General features: G+C 34.8%; 1 long non-coding RNA gene across 1 annotated transcript; it reads right to left on the reverse strand.

Annotated features, from left to right (window-relative positions):
- Positions 1-221: 221 nt before the first annotated feature.
- On the reverse strand, positions 222-21,466 carry LOC306799547. The gene is made up of 3 exons (XR_013773626.1): positions 21,353-21,466; positions 1,667-1,833; positions 222-793 (listed from the first exon to the last, which is right to left on the reverse strand). It is a non-coding gene; the product is annotated as an uncharacterized lncRNA (long non-coding RNA).
- Positions 21,467-23,061: the final 1,595 nt, after the last annotated feature.

Consider the following 23,061-nt stretch of genomic DNA (forward strand, 5'->3'; position numbering starts at 1 on the left):
AAATTTTTTTTTTATATCCCTTCTGTATTTCCATAAGATATAAAATATTTTATTGCTTACAATACTGAGAATTCTTGAACAGATAATTTTATCCAAGTCATGGCCTACGACAGGCCATTTTGTGCTGGAAGCAGTCAAGACCCATAAAAAACCAACTTTGATGAGCGAGTAGAAATTTAGGTGGGAAATGCATTCTAATTAATTTAATTTTGTGTATTTATATGTAATTTGGACCAAAACATATACTGAAAAATCAGCTATATATATTTATAGTTACTAAATATTTTGTTTCCACAAGAAAGTCAGGAAAAGACATAGGAAGTTACTTCCTCCCACTAAAATATTTCTTACTTTATTAAACCATTTGATATCCTCATCAACTGAAGGAAATTTACTAAAACAATGAGAAGATGTGAGTCAGTGAATCAAAGAAAAAAAAAAGATTAACATCTGAACTAATTGCAGCTAGTAGCAAATGTAAAACTGATTTTGTTTTGTGATGTTTTCAGTTTCTCACGTGTGATTCCATTGGTATGTCACTTCCATCACAGAGCTCTTCTGTAGTGTGATTCAACATTGTTATCATTCAGTGTTTCATTGTTTGTTGTGTGGAATTTATTTAGCTGCTCATGCTGCTGTCTGATTTTCTGTGTTTCCTTTCAAGTGATTCCTTCCCTTTCTTTACATGAGGTGGATTTGCAAGTCATTCTTTACCTGTGTAGGCTACAGCTTGGCTGAAATGCTTGATGTTGACATCCTGCTTTTTTCCTGTGTCAGCTTCCTCTTGTTTCTTCTGGAGCAATAGTGGGAGCCAAAGTTACATTTGAATGTGTAAGCAGGTAAATGCATATTCCACAAACAGACTGTGTTGTACATTCTTCTGAGGTATTTATTCCATACATTGTTTCCATGCTAATTTTTACAGTTTGTGATTTTTATGCACTTGCCATTTTGCAAATTATTACAATCACTGACTTTTTTTGAATTCTCAGAACAGTTGCTCTGTTCCAGTTTCCCATCTGTGACAGTGGCTGGTAGCAAATACTTCACAAGTAAAAGAGAAATGGTGATTATGGAGGCAGTATTTTTCTAGTTCCAGCACTGAGTCCCTTAGGGACCTCCTGGGTCAGCCTCTGAATCTGAGCCAGTGTTTATACTTTTGGACAGTTCTCTTTTCTACAAATTAGTATTTTTTAGCCCATTTATTACATCTGCCTTTAAAAAATACTGAGGCAGTTGTTTCTGCCATTTAAACACACATTGCATTAAAAAATGTGTTCACCTTAAATCTCTTTTACCTTATTTTTCATCAGCTTTTTTTATCATTCTTTTAGAGTGAGAGTTAATTGATCCCTATATACTTTCTCCAAATAGGCCTTCCTCATATTTTGGCTCAGATCTATTTTCCCCAATTAAGTTTACTTATATGAAAGCTATTTCTTCATTTTGGGAGTTCTTATTTTCCTCTTTTCTATTTGTACTTTCTCCTTTACAAGATTAAATTATAAATATTATGCAATCAATAAGAAATAAAGGAATTCAATGGTAGTTTTTATAAAGAAGTTGTAAAAAGGCTTTTTTAGTTTTCTGTTACGTAAAATTTATCTCTGATTGTAATGTCATTTCTAGCTTAAACTACCCACTATATCTTTATTTAGTGAATTACCTCTGGCCATTACCACATTCTCTCTACATATACTTCTTGTCAGGTCAGGCATCAAAGTCTCTCCAAGACACCTGTGCATGCAGAGCACCTCTGAAGTTTTTTCTTTGTATGTGATCTTCCAATTTTGTTTACCTCCAGTCTTCAGGGTAGGCTGTAATCTAAACCAACTGAAAGAAAGAAAAAAAAAGCAACAGGTCTGATTCTTTTTTCATTCAACACATGTGGATCTTGAGCTGGGGATAACTAGAGCTGTACTTCAACTCTTCTGTAAAACAAGTATTAGTGACAACTTTGTAAATATTGATGGTCAGCATTGGATTTCAGATTTGTTGTCATGGATATTCAACTTTTTGTTTGTGTGTTTGATGCAGAACTCAGTAGCTAAAGGAAGAGAGCTGTGTTTAAACATCTAAGATTTATTGGAAACTATGATTTACAACACCTAAATGTCTGGCCTGAAACATGGGTTTGGAAAGGTTTCTGTAAATAAAAGACAAGTTGATGACAGCACAACCTTCCCCCCCCCCCCCCCCCCCTTAATTGTCATAGATATTGATTGTAGATGCATTCACTCTGATGTATTTTGCATTATTATCGACATGAAATCATTACCTGTACTATATTTATTTTTACGTATCAGCAACAGTAGTGTGAATAAACAGTTTCCCCTGCTGAAAAGTTATACACCCCTATTATATGCTATTAAAAAAAAAACTACTGTGGATTTTTTTTTTAAATATACTTTGAATACACGACTTTTAAATGATAGAACAGGATAAAGTATTTTCACACAGCTGTTCAGAAGCAAGAGTGGCTGTAATTGCTCACACCAAGGCATTTGGTCTTGCAATATCATTGCTTACCACTGTCATAGAAAACATTAGATATGATTAGCTGCAGGTATCCATGCCAGATGATATCCTAGTAAAGTCCTTTATATATTTCATCTTATAATTGTATTTGCAAGTTAATGTTTGAAGTGTCAGTCTTTGTAAAATTAGCTCATCTTGTTATGATTTAGAGCTTTGATGTGAGTGAAAGGCTTCAATTGCAATGCACAGTCACATCTGAGAGTAAACTGCATAGACAAAGAGCCTTACAAGACTAGTAAATCAAATACTCTGAACTGTCTATGTGGATTATGAGGTACTATTTGCATAACTTTGAAGTATTTATACTGATGAAATTACAATAATTAAAATCATTGCTGTGTCAATTGCTAGATGCCACAAGGCATAGCAATTACTAGCATGCAAATCAGACTTTGTGTAAGCATTTTAAAGAATAATTACCTTATTTGATTCAGATGTGCCTGAAAGGCATTAAGAATCATTTGAGCTATTTTGCCTTCAACAATTTTTAGGTCTCAGATAATATTGTTTTTATTATTGTTGTGATGATAATACCTCTGTGTGGGCATATGTCTATATGTTTCTGGTTTAGGTTTAAGCTGAAGCTTGGTGGTACAACTTGCTGAAGCAGTTAGAAAGGATTTATTCTATATTAGTTTGCTCTCAGTCTCTGTCTACAAATAATTTTATTTTGCATAAGAACAAATTCAAGCATGCAAACTCTTAGTATTTTGTTGGGTTTTTGTTGCAGCTTGTTAAATCCTGTGTTATGGGAGAAATATATAAATTATTTCTTAGACAATAAAATTTTTTTTTGTTTAGATTTTTAATAAATGACTTGGATTTCCACTACATGATTTTGAAATATGTATTCTGAAGAAATATAGACTGTAAAGAGGAGCTCATTCACATAATTGAAGATATATAATGCATTGCAGAAACATAGTACCCATGAGAAAATTAATTAAGCCTACCCAAATTTCAGACCCACTTCTCCTTACTAATTCTGGGTGGAGAAGATGAACTCCATAGTGAGTGGTAGAAGACATTTGACAGACACAAGTGGCAGAGAGTGAAACAGGGTCTCCTTCTGAGACTAGGGCCATACTGCAGTGCAAAGTCACTTGAGAAGTGCTGCTAAATCATTCAGTCTTTGGGGTTAATCAGTGCCATGATCTTTCCTAGAAAAGGTTCTGCTTGACAGTGTATATCCCAAAGTACATGATATGCCCTGATATACAGCATTTTGGAATATGAAAGCCAGAAATTATGGTGTCCTCTCTCCTGGCTTTTTATTCCAAGTAACTTTCTTCCCCCTGCACAGTGCAGTACTTGTTGCTGTTAAAATCCCAATTGTTTAGGTAATACTAGCTAAGAACTTGGCATGTGTGCAGATGCATATGAGAATTGTTTTATCAATTTATCGATTTTTCAAATGAGACTGTTGTTTTGCCAATTTCATCTAAATTTTACAAGAATTATGGGGAACAATCATTTCAATGAATTAAATCCTCTGTATGAAGAAATACCTACACAAAGACAGCATTGTATTTGTTAACATAAACCATCTATAAAACATTAGCATTTTATCTGTAACAGCAAAAGCACAAATAATTAGGAATAGAAGAAAAGGTAAATCAGCACAGATGAGCCTCAACACATGATGCCATTCCAGTGGAGCTCTGAGGGACATTACAATGTGTGCCATAAAGATAAATATGAGTGCCATAAAAAAGCTGCCTTGGCCACTCCACCTCTGTCTTTGTGTGGGAGTGTTGTTTATTTTCCTCCTTTCTTCTCTTGCAAAGTTTCAATTGTTCTCCTCATCGCTTTTTTTTGTCAATAAAATATGCACTGTCCTCTCACAAGAGAGGAGGTTTGTGATCCCTATGAATCTCCAGAACCTTGTGAACTTTTCGGAGACGCCAACTTCAGAGCTCAGCTTCTATACTGATGGCAGAAGATAAACCTCTGCATTCTGATGTTCTCCTCACCTCTGAAAATCATAGCATCTTCTGAATAAGAAGCAAAACTCTTACAGTTAATACTTATTAACTCAACCTTATGCTTCTTGTCTACTTGCTGTGCCACAAATTTGTTATTACAACAATCTATTTTCAACTAAATAACAGCATAGTTCTGATCTAGTTTTGAGGCACAAAACCTGGGTTTCGACCTTATGTGCTGTTCAAACATCACCCACTTCTCAGTGAACCCAAGCTCATGAAAAACTGACCTTTGTGAAGTGGCTGGTTCCAATTGCTGAGAGCTACTCCCTGCTAAAACATGTTTCAATTAATATTTCCTCACTTTTATTCCCTGCCCCCCCTTTTTTTATTTTAATTCTGAAATTGAATATGGGTTTTTTGACAAAATTTTCAACTTCAAATTTAAACTGCTTTTGTTGGGTTCTGGAGGCATCTTTTAATAGTGGTGTTTTTTCAAATATTCATACCTGAGTATACCCAGATATGCCTATATATGTGCTACTCCATCCATTTTTTACAACGGCAGTTCTTTCACCTTCCAGCTCCAGTTCCCTCCCATATAAGTCTAGTGCCATCATCATTCATCATGTTCACATAATGGTTTGGAAGAAGAGCTATACTTGCTCCCCTTAAATGAACTGCTACTGTTATTACAGAGCTGTGATTGCTGCTGATATAATGTATTGTAACCATCCAATGTGAAATGCATTTTGTGATGGCTAATAAGTACATTAACAGCCTTTATGTTTGCATTATTAGGATTTAGTTAGAAACCTACTATTTTCAGAAGAGACAATCACCTAAGCCAAATCATTTCCAGTCTGACCCTTATGTGCAAGGGCAGGAGTATAACTCATCCTGGTTTTTCCTCTATCAGGATCATAAATGGTCATGCTTTGGCTTTCATTAACAAAGCTTGAACTGGCTTCTTAAAGAGGCCAGTATTGGCAGCATTTGTCACACTGCAACTTAATAATTTTCCTTTTTTTTCCTTCAATTCTGGTTACTGTTCATCTGAGCCACCATGACATCCATGAAGATCATTGTAGTCTGCATCCCTGCATCCCCTTCTAGTTCACTTCTTTATTGATTATGTTGGACCTTTAAACAATTTTTAAAAAACCTCCATATTTTTTTCGTGGCGTTTTGGAATTCTTCTTTATTCTTACTCCTTTGTTTATATTCTGTTTATCCTCTGGGAAATTTCAGTGGATGTACTGAATCCTCACAGTCATCTGGATTTTCATTTGGTTTTCTTATCAGGAGTGGTGTTCTTCAGAAAATTCATCTTTTTGATGCCTGAAAAGAAGCTATTGTGTATTGAGATACTTTAGAAATCTTAGTTCTTATTAATTATTTAGGGTCTTTTCCAAATAATTCAAATTTTTTTGGTGTGTTTTTCCAAAGGAAAAAATACTTGAGTGAACAGTAATTATTTAGTTATTACTGATGAACATTATCTGTCATCCCAGTGTTTTATCCAGAGAAAACAAATTAAAACTATGAAAATCAGTAGAGATCAAGTCCATATCCTTATACTTGCTATTTATTTTTAGTACTTGGTATGCAGTGTTTGGTCCCACCTAAAAAGAGGATATAAAGCCAGATGATCTAGTACAGTCATGTAGCCCTAAAATACAAAATACTGGATATGATTGTTCACTGATCCAAATGTCCAACAAAGCCTTGTATAGGGTATTGCATTGCCTTGGTGAGTGCTACATGCCATGTACAGAGGTAGATCTTGAAGTCTGAGGGCAAAAATCCTTGTGTCTTACTGGTGTGTTGTCAGGACACGTTATGGTAGAGGAAAGAGAAGAAGAGAGAATAAGAATAATCATTGACTCACAGTATGCTTTGAGGAGTCAGCCCCTTAGAATAAAAAATCAGTGAAAGTACTTTAGATTCCAAATTTCATCATATGACTGTTTACTTTGATGGAATATATCTCAAGTGTAGCAAATGATGACATTTAGTCAACCTCACACCTCAAATTAATTGCAAGTGCTCTGTAATGTTAGTAAATCTGACAGGCGTGGCTACATTGAATCTTTCCCGTTTTGCTTTCCAAACAATAAAAAAGATCAAACCAGTTATGAGAATGGGTTGATCCAACTGCAGACAGAGAATACATTTGGCATAATTTTAAATACATTGATCTTGGAGTTTGGTTTTGAAACTGAAAAGATCTGTGGTTACTGTGTCGCTCTGATTTGAAGGATCTTTTGAATGTCTTCTTTATTCTTAAAGTTGAGTATCAGGAACTTGGTTGTCAAAAGAATGTAAAAAATACAGGCCAAAGGGGGTTGCTTAACTTAGAACAATCTCTAAAATCTTATGTTGTGCTACAGTAGCAGTTCCCATGTTGCTTCTGTCATTGTGGGAGTCTTTCTTTTTGTGTTTGTTGGTGTTTGGTTTTTTTTTAATTTTGGGAGCACACTACATTTTTTCTTTTTTTTTCTGTTACATTCACTGTATATTCCCTTTGAAATCTTAATCCTGCCAGTTCAGCTTTGCTGAATTTGAGGGAAGAGAAGAAGCTTTTAATTACTAGCTCAGGTTTCGCTGGAGATGAAGGAAGACGTATCGTGTCAACATAAATTATCTTCATGAAGGAAATTAGAAAGGCTATTCCTTGGAGACTGCAGAAGAAATCTAGGTGTTAGAGGAGAAAGGATTTCAATACTTTTCTGGTTTTCCATCCACCTATTTTTTAGATTTTACAGTTGCGATACCAACTTAAGCTGTGTTAAGTAAACAAATACATTGTGGTGAACTGTACTCAAGTTCTGGGACCTAACCAGAGTCAGGGGAGCCCTGTTGTTTCTCTCAGATTAGAGGAAAGAAATTACATGTTGCCATATTTTCATTTTAATTTATCTAAAGAGAGGTAGAAATTGTATGTATGTCACAACCAGAATTATTTCACTTACTAAATGTACTTTTTGGTGAAAGAGCTTCCCATTGTCATAAGTAGCTACTGGCTGACTGGTGAAGTTTCTATTTTTGGGTTTTTCATTTTTTGTTTTTTATTTTTAAAACTTCTTTAAATAAAGAAAATATACACAGGAAACTTCTGCAAGCTCAGAGTGCAAAGAGTAAAAATCCCACTACTTCTCCTTACATGTAAATGGAAAAATGGCTCAAATCCAGCTGGTTCACCACTGGATTGCAGAAGGTTTCTGTAGTTCATACAGTTGATTGTTGTATTTGGCCCCTATGCAAATACACTGAGTTTCATAAGTGGCTAAAACTGGCTCTACTCCCTTATGTAGTACACACAGTAGCTGGAGGGATATTTCTTGGAAAATTGTGAGTGTTGGCGCTAGCCCCTTTTTAAAAATATGTGTAACAGAAGGATTTACACCTTTTAATTAGAATTTTTCTCCCTTTAAGCTAAAAAATCTACATTCTTTCTGGGTGTCCTGGGTTTTAAAAAGGGATATCCAGGAACTGCATGAAAACCAACATACAGCAGAAGAGGAGGTGAAGAATACAAGTTGAGATAAATAAAAGACTGTATGCTATGACTAAAAATACTTCTGTAAAACTATGTATCAGATGAAAAGGTTGAAAGCTGGCAGGTGTGGTATAGTGGAAATCTGTACTTATTCATTTACTAGACCTACAGCATAGAGTATTAGCCTGAGGTGACCATTTACCCAGGAAACTTAAGAACCAGATCTGAATTAACAATGTAGCTACAGCTCATAAAATTAAGCAAATATTTCCTCAAAAAGAAACATTTCCAGCTCATGTGTGGGATGGATGTTGTCCATCCTGTGGATAGGGAAAAATTAATATTTAGGTCACCATAGCCTTCATGTAATTCTCCTTGAAATACTCCGGTGATAAAATATTCAAGAATAATTTTAGCAAAATCTCATTACAAAGAGAATTTATTTTTAGAATAAATTTTTGGAAAAGCAGCTATCTTTACCAATATATATATTTCCTTTCTTTTTTTTTTTGTTCCCTCTCCCCCATGATATTGCAAATTCTGTATTTATTTACTCTGGTCTCCTAACAGCCATATTTCTCAGAAGATTTTCTCTGAAGTATATACTCTCTATGAATATATCTATATGTTTTTCTGTGAATAGAGACTTCCTTTATTATAATGTGACATTTACATAACTTTACTTATGCGTTGCTTCAAATATATAGTTTAAATTAGTGTCTGTTGTATTAAACACTGGACTTGCACATAATTACATAACCCTCTATCCACAAAAACAGAAGAGCATAGGAAAATAATAGGAAATCTTAAAGCTCTTCCACTATCTGTACAACTCAAATAATGCAGTTTTGCCAGATCTTGGTAGGAAGTTTTACTTAAAATCTCAGTGAATAGGAGAGTGCATGAAGGAATCTGGTTTCTATAACATGCGCATAAGAAATGTGGGGAAGGACACTGAAAGAGCCTCACTGACAGCTCAGTCCATTGTGCACTCTCCCTGTGCTGTGCTCTGTTGCAGATAGGATGGAAGACATGAGTAAGACCATCCTGGCTAGAGCAAAGAGATTAGACCTGATGTGGTTTCCCCTCCACCGACTTCTGGCCTAAAGGAAAGTTGTTGGTATGGTATCATCTCCAACAAAGAATAGAAAATAAGTTTAAGGAGTAGTTTTGGCTGCAAATAGGTTGTTCTGTTCATTGAGATCTCCAGAAGGACAAGGTTTTGATTTGGGGGTTTGAAAGAGAAATTAGTATATGAAGTGACATAGAGCATTATTGTTTACATGCTAAAGTGCTCTGTGTAGATGAAAACAATGAGAGAAGGCATGATTACAAGACAAGTATCCTGAAACAAAGACTTCTGCTGCTGAAACCTTCCTGCGAGAATAAAGAGTATCTGGAAGACTTGAGGATAGATTGATTAAATTTTACATGAGGATTGAAAGAGTTATTGGAAAAGCAAAGAACTTAAGAATAAAGGGTTGGTTTAAAAGATGCAGTGAATCTATTATTTGTGTTTTTCAAGAGCCTGATTTAAATTACTATTTTGGTTCAGAACTGCAAAAATATCTCAGCGTGTGGAGGAAATTTGTATTTCTGAATGTTGGCTTTTTTTTTCCTTTTCCTTTTGGCTGGCCAAAGGAAAGACACACAGTATCGCAGAGAACTACATGATATTAGCACTAAAAGTAGTAGAAGCAGGATAAAATTTATTAAGTACCAAATAGAAAATGATACATATGAGAATGAAAACAAAATAATAATGATTAATGAAAATAAAAATTATTAAGAAATGAGAATGTCTGAGACAGGGATTGGTTGTGGATATTGAACATCAGGTGACAGAAGCTTTCTAAATTTTGGAAAAGGCATATAGAATGTGTCAGCTACTGCCTTTTTAGACCCAACTAATTTTTACAAAATAGTTGAAAAGAAGCAAGAAACCTGGCCTGAGTAAGGGAGAAATCTTCAGAGGAATCAACATACACATGTGTGCTGCTACCATGGTGGCCTAAGGCTTTAATATGTTCTGAATGGCACATTTGTGCTAATCTTCAGGGAGAGAGCCTAAAGTGGGCTGTGAAACCTCCTCTGCCAATTCACTGATGTCGATGCCACTCCTGGGTTTATGTTAATTCCAATCACGATTATTTTGAACAAGTAATTTAAGGATAGACTTCTATATATCAAGGGAGTAGAAGATTTTAGGGAAACAAGAAAAAAAAATGAGGAAAAATTATCATTTCTGAAATGGAAGCAAACATTGTAGGAGCTGTGCACCATTGGTAGTCAGCCTGTAAAACAAGATGATTTCTATGGTGCTTTTGCTATTAAATCAACAAGACACTGAGGTGTTGACAAAAAAGGGAGAGGGAACCTTTTTTCAGAGTAAAATTTTAAATAGGGATTTCATGTGCTTCTTGTGCACTGCCCTATCAAATTCCAGATGAATATATACTCATATTTTCTTTCTGTAGTGATTTTACTTACATTCAAATGTGAAAATTTCCTTTACATTCTTGACAATTATAGGTAATTGTCAAAAGGGAGAGGAAGGTTAAAGAGGCAATGGATTTCAAGGGGTTGGTTTCTCCTGTCAGTTATGTTTTAATGTTAGTTTGGTTTATCAGCTTTTATTGAAGCCCATAGAACTGTATCATAGAACATAATTTGGTCCAAACTTTAAGCAACTGAAATTTTAACTCTTTATTTAAATAGGTTAATATTTTTTGTTAGTTTATGAGAGTTTTTTCTATTGTCTTTTTGCTAATTATTTGTGAGACTTACCATTTTAGGAATTTAATCCCCCATTTTTAGGAATTATGACATTTTAGCATGATTGAATGCCTACTTCTAAGTATCTTTATCCCCTTCCTTTTCTAGTCTCTAGTCCTCTGTTATTTTTGCATTCTTTCTCAGAAGATAATGCTTTTATTATAAATGGCAGAATTAATAGAATTAAAATTATGTTTACCCAGAATGGTACAAAAAGAGAAAAGAGAGTTTGTATGGCATGACATGCACTATGGGGATAACTTCTCTGTCTGTAGAAATTTATACTATGGGCTAGATTTTCTTCCTCAAATGTGGGCATGCAGTAATCTGAACATTACTCTTGGGAGGAAGAAACCAGGAAGAGAAAGCTAATTCCTAAGAAGAGAAGAAACATCAAATATATGTAACATGAATCCCTCTAGGAGAAATGGAAATGGAAAATTTACTTTATTCATTTACTTTTTGTAATTTTAATTTTATTTGCTTGCTTAGTATAGATTGAGGGCAGCTTGAAAGACCAAAGGCTGTATCAGCAAAGAGAATGTCATTCTTCAAACTCTAGGAACAGGAATTACAAATTTTGTTGGAAAAGGTTGTGATTTTCTTTGGCAAGCATTTTGATGAACAGTTTGCATAATGTACCTGATATTCCTTGAGCATCTACTGTTACTATTTTTCTTGCCTTACATGTTAGATTTATCTATTGATTGAATATTGAAAGCCTTTAAGCATTTTAATGCTTTGTAAAGGAACAAGTGTTTGATACTCCTCCAGAAGGAGAGAGTATCAGAAGGAACTGATGAAAACAGACTTAAAGGGCAATTTTGTAGTTCACACTTTAGTCTGAATCCCTTTTAGCTTGACAATTGCCCTGTGGTTGTGTATGTAAGTAGCTACAGGTTGAAATGTCCTCTAGTGTGGCTAAAGAATCTACACAACACAAGTGGGTTCCTTGGTAATGCACAACAGCGAAGGTCATTCAACCCAAAGTCTAGAGCTGAAAAGGAATTAAAAGGAAAGCTGAAAATTAAAAGAAAGGAATAGTAACCTGGTAAACAAGCTTAGTTCTGCCATGAAGAGAAACTCTGATGAATCTCTTCACTGCTGCTGTTTAAAAGCTTTAAACTACACCACAGTAGCAAAAACATCACTGAAGTGTCTTGAGCAATGAGGTTCAGCCACTGTTCTATATTGGAGTCTGTTAAGCCTACTTGTAAAGGGTAATGCTCTAAAGATCTCAGTACCTGTTGAAAACAAGTCTTTAAACTTGTAATATGTGGTAACAGACTGTTATATCTTGCAGGTCAACAGGAGGAAAGGAGGAAAGAACACAAACTCTTTGGACATTTTCTTAAATTCTTTCCCATCTCCAGATAAACAGCTTTTGTTACAAGAACCTAAACATTTTTGTATAGCAGTATGTTATTCTTGCCTCTGATACAAAGCCAGAACTCAGCCTTCAGTAACATAAATGAAGTTGTGTCATCAAGAAAAATTTGAAATCTCTACAAGTCAGGCTGAATCACCTCATGTGAAGAGGACATAGGGACTGTTCCTTCTGTGGCAACTGGGAACTAGATCCTGTATGGGAATATGCTGGGAATACTGGCATTATGTGATGAGAATATGATAGTACAGGCTTTGCAGCTAATGTCTATTTCCTAGATTAAGGATTATTTTTGGAATAGCACAATCCCATGTTTAGTGGAAAAAGGCTTCCTCATGACTTATTGGTTCCAAGCATTTTTGCATCTACTAAATAGTGACCAGCATAGGTCAAACTGAAAACAGTAGGAGCAAAGATTTGTCAACATGCCCAATTATATTTGTATTACCCAATCAGAACACCAAGGCATAGGACTAATATTGAAAATATTAACAATGGGCACATTTTTCTATGCTTTTAAATGTATATATCTTATTATTTCAGCTATACTTTCACATGGTAGAATCATAGAATTGTTTGGGTTGGAAGGGACTTTAAAGGTCATCTAGTTCCAACCCCTTGCCATAAGTAGGGAGCCCTCTATTATGGAGGGTTGCTCAGAGCCCCATCCAACCTGGCCTTGAGCACTGGGGAATGTGGCATTCACAATTTCTCTGAGCAACGTGTTCAAGTGTGTCACCATCTTCTGCATGAATAACTTTTTATTAATATCTAATTTAAACCTACCTTCATTAAGTTTAAATCCATGTTCCCTTGTTCTGTCACTACATGCCTTTCTAAATCCATACTGTACACCTGGACTATCCAGAGGACACCTCTGGGCCTGACTTGAACTGAGGATTCTTTCTGCTTGGTCCTCAAATTCCTCTCCAGAAATTTTTAACTTAATACTTATTTTTTCTAACCAGCTATTTGGTATAATGTAATATAGCTTCCTTCACAGGAAGTTGGATATTTCTGCTGTATATATAAATTCAGTTTTTACAGTAGGAAAAGAATTTGACTTCCAAAGGTCATTAGGAAAGTTTTGCTTTTTGTTTTGACCCGTGTTTGGGCATGAGGGCTTGATGCCAGATTTCTTTGATTCCTATCAGCTTACTCACTGCGGTTGCAAACTCTCAAAAGCTCAATTATTGAACCTCAGGTTTGTTCACATGAAAGACATACATTAATTCTACCATTCCAGAAATAAATGCTCAAATTGAGAAGAAATCTGCATTTTGCTGAGAAGGAATTATGCCTAATCTTCACAAATAGAATATTCTTGTGTTGGTAATTTTTGTACAGTAAAGAATCTGTTCAATTCAGAAAAAAATGGTATGGTAAGAACTGTCAAAGTTACAAAAGTTTAAAAAAAAAATTGCACCTCACTCTGTTTAACTAAAGCAGAAGCAGGAATACATATAAAAACTGATTATTTCTCTTTTTTTTTGAAAAATGTAGGTTTTAACTTGCTTATGTAATTTTGATAAAAAAGGGTTTTCCAACAATCTCTGTCTCTGATTTACAAATGCATCTTTGTGCATATGTTTGATGCTGAGGATGCAGGAGATTTAGGCTCAAGTTTTCATCCAGAAAACCACTGGGAGCTTTTAGATATTATGAACTGCATTAGCCTGAAAGCCCCACCAAATATTTTGTCCCTGATTTCCCAGTAGCTGTCCTGAATATGGATATCACCATTTGAGCCCTACCATCATTTGAGCATTGCAGTCTATCTCCTCTCAAAAATAGTTTGTGATCTGAAGTGTTATTCTGAATATTAGCTTAACAGTATCTTTACACATTATTGATAATCATGTTTTTGGACTATTAAATAATATTACAAGCAGCTGTTGAAACACTTAATCTGGGAAAGTATATCAGTGCAAGTTTTGTCATATTATATTATATATCTATCTATATATATAGAGAGAGATATATAGATATATAGATATATATTACTTAATAAGACCCCTCCTTCTTCTGCTTCAGTGAAACTGACCCAAATTAGAAGGGCTTGTGAGCTTCATCAGAGATACTGAGGCTTACATGAAGGAATTTATATTGTAGTTAGGATATGACAAAGATTCTATGGGCATATGAGAGGAAAGAATTTCTTTGTTGTTCTACTCATGTCTGAAAAGTTGACTTAATAAAACCTGATCTTTAAAGCTAATCTTTCTGAGTGGAAAGGAGTGTTTGTGTTACATATTTATATGTAGAAAAGCAGAGGATTTTAAAGCTATTTGAAGATCTAGGAAAACTTCTGATTACTCTTGAGTCTAATTTACTTTAAAGCATCATACGTCTAAAGCTGTTTGTAAATGTTGAGTAAATATGTAATGCTTCTAATATTAGTAAAATCTATCCAATATCATGCATTGCATACTTTGTTTTGTTTCTTTCAGGTAACTTTGTGTGCATTTTCCAGTATCAAGGAGCAAGCTCTTACTCATTCAAGTGAAATATTTATGACTATATAGTGATATTTTCTTGATAGGTCCATGAGCAGTTTTGCATTTGCATTTAAACTTATGCAGCTTCTAGACTATTTTCAGTATGACATGTGCATTCAATTAGCTTCAAAAGGCTACCATAGAAAAAAAAACCTGAAGAAATGCAGTTTAAATATATGTGGTGTGTTCTTCTGTTACAGCAAGTAAAACAACAACACAAGAAGTTTCTGGGATTTCATTTAAGGTTTTAAGCTTCTTTGAGCACAGAAATGAGATTAGTGAGAGTTCATGATAACAGTGACATGTGGAAGGTTCCCACTTATTAAATTGATGAAACAAGAGTCATTAGTACAACATGAGCATGTGATCTCTGTCTAGCCTTTGGATCACTGGTGTCACACACTATGAATTTGTAGAAAACTATTTGTCCTGGCTGCTGTATGCAAAGGAAAAATACAGCCAAGAGTAAAACTTGGTATGGCTTCAAACACAAAAATATTTGAAGTAGTCCACCTTTTCATGGGCCAACTTTTAAGATATTATTGTTTGTCCTAACCTTAACCTTCCTTGACAAAACACTATTTAAGTCACATAAAAAATTGTATTGTTGAGGCCAAATTTACTTGTCTTTTTATGAGAAGTACATTTCTTTTTAAATGTATTGTGTCTACTTGCAAGCTCATGGGAAAGATAATTTCTATCCATTGCAGATATTTGATATATTCTCCTGTTATTATGTAGTTGTTTTATTTTCATAATACCTTTCTCCTTCATGATAATTTTTACTCTGATTTTTTATTTTTGTGAATCTATTATGAATTAAAGTTAAATAATTAACAACTTTAATTTCTTAAATCTTAATTTTTCACTTTAGCAGAGTTGGTGGTATTTTCCATGGTGCTTTCCATGCAAACTAGATACATGTAGTATTTTATTGTCAAAATAATGTTTCAAGTAGTAAAATGGTAAGGGAATACTGACTGAGCTATTAATAAAACACACCAGCTTTTAGCTGGCAAAGCAGCCTTCTTTCCATCAAATATGTCTCAGCCTTTAATAAAGAAACTCAAGTGGTGTAGGTGAAAAATTACTTTTCTCACCCGGTCATCTGTCTGTCATGTATTATTCAGGTCACCAATGTTTGTCCTGAACTGTATCATTCTGTAGTTGTGTCAGGTATGAAATATGTTCAGTGTAATTCCATCAGACTTCACGAAGTTGATTAGAACAGATCACCTTTCGGCATGGGCACAAGTTATCTCAGCAGATTGAATGAAAAAGACTTATTTATCTTTGCTTGATAATAAAGAAAGAGATGAGCAAATTTATCCATTAACTTGAAAAGAGTCCCATATTTTGTGTGAAAACAAACTGAAGGCAGTAATTCTGTTGAAAATACTTTAATACATGAATGTTTCTTTGAAAACATGTTTATGTCTTAAACCAGAAAATATAAACCTTGAGCCACATGCATTCTATAACAAGCTTTTAAATGTTTCTTTTTCCCCTTGAGCACAATCCTCAGAAACAATTAAATTGGTGTTGCGTTGTGTTTGATGGGTTGTTAAGACTGTAATGATGCATTTTTTCCTCAAAATTCAAATGTTGGTGAAGGTCTAAATACAATGGGGTGTGATAAATTTTTTGTTCTAATTAGTAAGAATAATAAATTAAAAAACCATATGAAATACTTGCAATATCTAATAAAACAGATTTTTTTTTTTTCTCAAGTATTTTCTAGTGCAGCAGTGGGAACTGAATTAAAGCTCAGCCTCAGTTCCTCTCCATCTCCTGCTCCATCTCCCTTTTGCAAGAAAATGTAGACTTGGATCTTCCTGCCTCTGGAAAAGTGAGGGGATAAATGAACCCTGAGAGAGGGGAGCTAAAGACATAAACCCAAACTCTGTGGTTTTGTTATGGTCCCTGGTTGGCTGGGGCATGTTGTTTCCCTTTTTGGCATTTTGGACCAGCAGGGTTTTCTTAGATCAGGGCTCTGAAATAATTCACTGTCAGAATATGAACGCACAAGTTAATTTATTGTTCCAAGATTTACTGGTTTAAAGGCTCAACCCAAGAATAGGTGAGAGGGAAGTTTTTGAAGCATTTTCACACAAATGCCAGTTTGTCTCCCTGGTGACCCTTGGGATCAAATCATCTGACCTCAGTCCTCCAAACAAAGTGCTCGTCTGAGGTTTAAACAGATTATCTGAATGTCCTTTTTGAATACCTTCAGAATTTTCAGTCTGGTTTCATGATCATATCCAGTTCTCTAGATTTTAAAGTGCCCAAGTGTTTCAGAACAGTAAAGTGCACAAAACGTGTTGTTATTCCTTTAATGTTTTATTAGGACAATCTCCTTGCAAGTAACTGCTTTAAATTATCCCAGATTGTCCAGAATATAACTCAGACTCACTTCTTTTAGAAACCTGGATCCATTAAGCTACCTATTCTTTTGTCAAAACCTTATGTTAAAATTCAAAGATACGTTGCATATAAAATAAAAATATCTTTAATTTTGAATCCTTATAAGGTTTAGTAACTGCAGATTATGCTATTTTACTTTAAATAAATAGAACCAAATCCATCCAGACTAGATGATAAATATCAACTAGGTGATCTTTAAACTCACATCCAATTCAAGCTAACCTGAGGCAAACCCTTTTATTTTTTCCAAAAAAAAAAAAATCCCTAAAATTATTGCAATCTTCTCCCTGAGATGAAATATAAGAAATTTAATTTTAATAATATGATAATACTGATAAAATAAAATAATTACTTTAAAATTTTGAAGTGTTAATTATGAGAAATGCTAACTTTTAAATATTTGAGCATTTTTCTGCATCTTTTTTAAAGCTGTTGTTGTGTTCAGTTTCCCAGCTCATCAGAAACCTTTAAGAACCTCGGTTTTTTTCACTCTTTCATTCTCCATCCATTAATCTGTGTCTTTCCTCCCCAAACTGATAAAGAGCTCTACAGACTAAGGCCAGTTAATGGATGCACTGGGTCACATTCTGCCCTCAGATACAAATCTGAGATCAGCTCCCATTGAATCTACAGAGACTGCAACCAATGAAAGTTTTGTTTGTGTTTTTGAGGGTGCAATTTGGCCTACCTCGTTTAAGGAGGTCATGTAATTAATTAATGGCTGCACAGCTTGTGCTGTGAAAAACACTAAAGCTACGTCTAAATGCTCAGGACAATGTGTGTGCCACTGTGGAAGTGAAAGAGGAATATACAGCATGCTAACAATTGGTTTAAAGACCAAGGCTGCAACTTTTATTGAAAAAAGAATAGCTTAAACTGCAATGCTACTTGACAGATAATAGTCTCTGCAGACGTAAGTAACCATAAAACCCGAGGGCACCAATCATGTGCTTCAGATCCCATGAAGATGTGATCTCCAAGCAGTACCAATACCAGGAGGAAGATAATTTCTCAAGAGTGCTAGTGAGCACTGTGAAATTTTGTGGTTTGTTAAAATCAGATGCTGCAGTAAAGGGACCAAGCCTTTTCTTTTTTTCTCTCTTTTTTTTTTAAGGTGAAAATAAAATGGTGCTGCTTCAATGTTTATCAAGAAAATGTCTTTTACATATAAACATGTTGCAGTACAAAGACTTCAATCATGACATTAAATAAAGGATCCCTAGTGTCTGTTGTTTTTATTCAAATTTTGAATAAATCTTCTCAAGTTTTTTGTAGTCATTATGCTTTAAGGATAGCCATACTGCTGTAAGAGAGTAAAGGGTTTTATTAGGCAGGTGACCCAAAGACAAGCAGTTGAAAAGATTGTTCTTTTCTTGTTCTAGGGAGTTCAGTGTGTATTAGTCTGATTGGAGTTTTTCTGCTCCCCAAACAATATTTTACATGGATTTGGGTACAGGTTATATGATGTTATATGGCAACAGGGTATAGGAGCAATTTCTGCTTCATGGCTTTCTTGCCAGATGAATATCAACTAAATATAAACTGTGCCTTCTAATAAAAACCTATTTAATGAAATACAGAGGTTATAGTGTTTGGGGGCTATATAACCAGATTGATTCCCTGTGTACTTTATTAGGTTTTCCTGCAATTTTTTACATCTGTAGTGGAATTCAGACACAGATTAAGACATGTAAATTCAAGTGTTTGAGTGTGAAATATTCTTCAAGAAGGGTGAAAAGGAAGATTTGAGGAACCACAGGCTAGTCAACCCCCTCAGTCCCCGGGAAGTGATGGAACAACTAAACCTTGAAACCATCTCCAAATACACGAAGTACAGGAAGATAATTGGATGTAGTCAGCATGGACTTATAAAGGGGAAATCATGTTTTACTAACATTCCACAATTAAATGATTAACTTAGAAGACCACAGGAGAGCAGTTAGTGTTCCTTACATTGATTCTAGTAAAGCCTTTGACCCTGTTTCCAATAACATCCTTATAGATGAGATGAAAAATCCCAGGTTAAATAGGTGGAGAGTGATGTAGATTGAAAACTGGCTTAGCAGTGGTGTCCAGAAGATTATAAGTGGCATAAGTCCAGTTGGAGTCAAGTAACTAGTAGTGTACCCCAGAGATTGGTACCAGGGCCAAAACTATTTGACACCTTCATTAATGACCTGAACAGTAGGACAGAGTGAACCCCCAGCAAGTTCAGAGATGATAAAAAAGTGTGAAAGTGACTGATACAACAAAGAACCTGCTAGTCTTTTGAAGAATTGAGCTGATGATGTTCAACAAGCAGAAATGCAAAGTCCTGAACCTGAAGAATTATAATCCCAGGCACACATATAAAACCAGCTGGAAAACAGCTTGTCAGAGAAAGACCTTGAAGTCGTGGTGAACAGGAAGCTGGACAGAAGATTGTGGTGTACCCTTGCAGCAAAGGAGGCTGACAATGTACTAGGCTGCATTTTGAAGAACATTGCCAACAGGACAAGGACAGTGAACCCACCTCTCTACTCAGCACTGGTGAGACATGTATCAAGTATTGTGTTCAGTTCTGGGCTCTTCAGCACAAGAAGGATTAAGGGACTGAAGCCTTTCTCACGTGAGAAGCATCTGAGTGAATTGGGAGTATGCAGCCTGGGGAAGAGATGTCTAAGGAGGATCTTATTAACACATACAGTCACCTGAGGCTGTGTAACAAAGAAGAGACAGCCAGACTCTTGTCAGTAGAGCCTACTGATATGACAAGAGACATGGACAAACTGAAAATACAGGAAGTTTCACTTAAATGCAAGAAAAAGCTTTCTACTGTTTGGGTGGTCAAACATTAGTGAATGTTGCCCTGACAGGTTATGAAATTTCCATGTGTGAAGGTACTCAAAACCAACCTGGACATGACTCTGGACAATCTGCTCTAGATCACCTTGTGCAAACAGAAGGGTTGGACTAGATGATCTCACAAGGCACCTTCCAACCTCAAAAATTCTCTAACTCTATGATATTCTTTATTATTCAAGTTATTCTGGCCACAGTAAGCTAGACACTTGCATTTGAGAAGCTGAATTGCTATTTGGACTCAACTGAACTTGATGAGATTGCCCACGTGTCTGTCTGGTTCCATTTTACATGTATGACAGAATCTCTGATATACAGGACAGATGCGTCAAAGGAAATATTTAAATCTTACACTATTGTGAAATCCTATCAGTAGTCTTATGTTACTTTAGGGTGTCTCAGATTGTGATGCCTCAGACATCCCCTGATGTAAAAGCAGATTGATGAATAGCAGAAATTATGTACAGTAGACATATATTTGGTATGTTTAAATGCCATAACTCTATTTACACTGGAATACTAGCACATGAAATTGTTTCCCATTCAGCACTAAGTCTTACAGTTGAAAAAATTACTTTTATAACAATCCAAACCTCTTTCTTGGCAAGAAGTGTATTGGATGGCCCCTTCTTCAGCTGAACTGAACCAAATTTATACGAGGAAGCTGGCATACACTTTTTGAGGACCAACTGTGATGAGTTAAAATTAACCAGTGTTGATAATTGGTGTTAAATTTCCATTCCTATTCTCCCAAACCTACAGAATTCAGTAAATAAACTAATGAGGATTTCATCATAGTCTTTGCACATTGTGGATCTAGAGATGAAGTTACTATAGATGTCTTTGATCAAGGTTTCTGGACTGGTTAGTATATCTCATGCCTCTCTTGCAGCAGTGCAACCTGTTCTGCTTTGGGCAAGTTAGATTCTGGTTTTCAAAAGAAGACTCAGAGACTATATTTCAAAATCAGGTTATGATGGATAGTCTATCATATTTCATTGGAGTTTCCTTATGTAAAGAGGAGAAAAAGTCTGTTGTACAACCCAAAGTATTAGTCGTACAAGACAAATTGTAGAAATATTTGTCCTCATTTTTTAAAAAAATTGGTTTTTGCTAGTGTAGCTCAAAGCAATTTGTTGTCAGTGCTTTATAAGCATAAGTGTGTTAAAATCTGTATTGAGAAAATATCAATTCCCACAGTAGTAGCTGTTTTCATAATGGAATAAACAGCTTAAAAATGTTGAGAAAATAAAATATAACTATTATTTCTAATGAGCTAATATGATGATTAAAATTGTTGATTAAATAGTATTTATCACACTGTGAGGAAAACCTTAACCTGACTACACTGCTAAATTCAGACCTTATGAGCTTCTAGGGAGTCAAGTGGTTAGTTTACCCTTGTTAAATCCCTGCTCCTTTGATGAGGACATGTTTATATTAAATGCAGAAAGCATTTTACCAGTGATCTTGCAAACATTTAACGTTGCTGATTTTTCCATTTAAACATGTCTGCTCAGTGAGAATTCCGTCTGCATTCCTGTGACTCTGCCAGATGTGTCAGTAGGCTGTTCAAGGATAGACATTTTTTAAAAGAGTCAGCTTTGAAAAAAACATGAATCAACATTTAGCTTCAAACAGAATTAGAGTGGAGTTAAACTGATATCAAAGAAGTTAGGAAGTTTGCCTTGTCACAATGTGAAATATAGTCATTCAGCAAGCAAGTTTGCAGGTACCATTTCAAAAATCAGTGCACTTACATAACTGTATATGGATTTTTTTTTGGTGTTTATGTAATAATTATTGATTTCTTTTATTTGACATAAATTTATTTAAAATATAACTTTAACCTTAATGTTTTTAAGAGTATTAACTTCTGTTTATAGTATTGTATTCTTCACTTCTCATAAATATTGTTTTCATCTGTAAAAGCCAGAGCTTGGTTGGCATCCCCTCTTTCTAGCTCTTTTCTTCATTAATAAATATGATACTGCCCAAAAATTAAATTTTACACAAACAGATTTTTTTTTCAGCCAAGAAAAAATTATTTTTTACAATACTGGAAAATAATTTGGTGTATGTAGGATGTTGTACTGAATTTAAAAAAAAAATTATTTTGGATAAAAATACAAGTCCTGCATCCAGTTCTCATTCTTTGTATCTGTAAGTACCAATTTGTAGAATTAAGGTGGCCTAGATAAAATTCTATGTAACAAGGTACAACTTGGCAAAATCAGCCCCAATCAAATGTCACATATTGTAAGGATGCTTTAAAGTTGTATCAATTCCACAAATTATACAAGATTTGTCACCATATAAACTCTGTAACTCACCCAGAGAAACTAAATCAGGAGAGTATTTTGCCACTTTTAATCACGTTTTAAATGTTTGCTCTATTAATGAGAAATATCTGGTTTTGTAGAAAGGAAAAAAAATAGCCTTGAGAGTTTCTCAACAAAGCTGCTCTTGGCACACATTTTGAAAGCTTGAAGAAGGGGACATGGACTGGTTCAGTGAGAATGTGCAGCTCATAATTTTACAGAAATAACAGGGCACAAATCATTACACTGTCATGTTTAATACATGAGAAACACCATGCGGAGTATATGCTTTGTTATATTATAATGGAATACTTCTATCTGTGAGAATTCAAATATGTGTATTTCCTAATGGTGAGATCATAACTTATTGTCTGAAACATTCTTCATTTGAGGTCTTATCTACCAAGAATTTGCAGCTCCTATAGAGATCAAAGAATTTCAAATGTGCGTAATTTCTTTCAAGCTTTTCCCATGAGTTCAACACATTGAGCTGACCTTTAGTGTGCTAAACTATGACTTCCTTGTTTGTTTGGTTCTTTTAAGGAAGTTGTTTCTTCATGGGTTTCCCAAAAAAATCTGAGGAGACACAGTTTAGTTTTATTTTAAGGAATGACAGTGGTTATATTTTTTAAATTTATTTGGTATTATCAAAATATGTCATGGTGAAATGTATAAAACAAAATGAGTTGCAAAGATGTAAAGCCTAATGCCATCTGGGTTTTTGCAGCACCCCATGGAATTTACAAAATAATTATTGCATCCCATGTGGCTGCAATATTTTAGGCAATAATGTTGTAGATGAGGTTTTATCTAAGCACATTTAGAAGCAGAAATTTTATTTTAGGAACTT

Source organism: Erithacus rubecula (genome assembly GCF_903797595.1).
Source record: "Erithacus rubecula genome assembly, chromosome: 3".
NCBI classification, from domain to species: Eukaryota; Metazoa; Chordata; class Aves; order Passeriformes; family Muscicapidae; genus Erithacus; species Erithacus rubecula.